General features: G+C 41.6%; 1 non-coding gene across 1 annotated transcript; it reads right to left on the reverse strand.

The window, feature by feature from the left end:
• Positions 1-215: 215 nt before the first annotated feature.
• On the reverse strand, positions 216-287 carry TRNAW-CCA. The gene has a single exon. It is a non-coding gene; the product is annotated as a tRNA-Trp (tRNA).
• Between the last annotated feature and the right edge of the window lie 1,532 nt (positions 288-1,819).

The raw sequence follows: 1,819 nt of genomic DNA on the forward strand, positions 1-1,819 counted from the left end.
GAGAACAGTGGGGTATGTAAGAAATATAATTTGCCTTATTTTTCATACATTTTTAACAAACTGGTAGTTGTTGAACAAGCAAGGTAAGGTGAAGTCGCTCAGTCGTGTCTGACTCTTTGTGACCCTGTGGACTGTAACCTACTAGGCTTCTCCGTCCATGGGATTCTCCAGGCAAGAATACTGGAGTGGGTTGCCATTTCCTTCTCCAGGGGATCTTCCCAACCCAGGGATCGAACCCGGGTCTCCTGCATTGGAGGCAGACGCTTTACCCTCTGAGCCACCAGGGAAGCCAAAGCTTTATTATATTTCATATGAAGCAAAAACAAGTGGTAGGCTATAAAAATGACCCCAATATGATAACTCGGTAGCTTTTATTCTTGAAAATTATCGGCACTTTGCAGAGGGGGTAAAATGAATCAGAGGATAACATCTTTTTTTAAAAGTTAATTTTTATTGAAGTATAATTGCCATACAATGTTATGATAGTTTCTACTGGACAGCAAGATGAGTCAGTCATATATATATCCCCACCCTTTCAGACTTTGTTCCCATTCAGGTCAGGTCAGTTCAGTTCAGTTGCTCAGTCGTGTCCAACTCTTTGTGACCCCATGGACTGCAGCATGACAGGCCTCCCTGTCCATCACCAATTCCCAGAGTTTACTCAAACTCATGTCCATTGGGTCGGTGATGCCATCCAACCATCTTATCCTCTTTCATCCCCTTCTCCTCCTACCTTCAATCTTTCCCAGCATCAAGGTCTTTTCAAATGAGTCAGTTCTTTGCATCAGGTGGCCCAACTATTAGAGTTTCAGTGTCAGCCTCAGTCCTTCCAATGAATATTCAGGACTGATTTCCTTTAGGATGGACTGGTTGGATCTCCTTGCAGTCCAAGGGACTCTCAAGAGTCTTCTCCAACACCACAGTTCAAAAGCATCAATTCTTCGGCGCCCAGCTTTCTTTATAGTCCAACTCTCATATCCATATGTGACTACTGGAAAAACCATAGCTTTGACTAGACAGACCTTTGTTGGCAAAGTAATGTCTCTGCTTTTTAATATGCTGTCTAGGTTGATCATAACTTTTCTTCCAAGGAGCATGCATCTTTTAATTTCATGGCTGCAGTCACCATCTGCAGTGATTTTGGAGCCTCCCAAAATAAAGTCTGACGCTGTTTCCACTGTTTCCCCATCTATTTGCCATGAAGGTCACCAGAATGCATTAAGTAGAGTTCCCTGTGAGATACAGCATGTTCTTATTAGTTATCTATTTTATATCTAGTATCAATAGTGTCTATGTGTCAAGCCCAATATCCCAATTTCTCCCACCCCACCCTAGACTATACATCCTGTTTCTTAAAACAAAGGAGTTGAAGCAAAAAGACATAATGTTAACTTTTGTTTAACCTGGACATGATTAGATTATTTTCTGTACTATTCTGCATGTTTGAAGTTTTAAAATTTGTCATCTAAAAAGATCTAGCCCCCAGCTCATTTTCTTTTACCATATAACCAACTTTGCACCATATTCCCACCCCCTTGCTCCTGCTTGGGTTTCACAAATCTCTCTATTCCTACTAGAAACAGTAGAGTGTTTTGCATCTTTCTTTTTGGGGATTTCCACTTCAGCCTGACCAGTTTCGGTAAATACTAACCCAGTTTTTCCTTTCATCTCAGCTAGACTACTTGGTAGCAGCTATTTGCAGGGCTTCATTCTGAGAATAAGATGTCTGTACCTACTCCCCAGTGACGCAGCAGACATACGAAAGCTAGTAAAAATGAAACTTCTAAGGCAGCCTTGGTCAGGATGAGTGTCAACACCA

This window comes from Oryx dammah, unplaced genomic scaffold, assembly GCF_014754425.2.
Source record: "Oryx dammah isolate SB20612 unplaced genomic scaffold, SCBI_Odam_1.1 HiC_scaffold_27, whole genome shotgun sequence".
NCBI classification, from domain to species: domain Eukaryota; kingdom Metazoa; phylum Chordata; class Mammalia; order Artiodactyla; family Bovidae; genus Oryx; species Oryx dammah.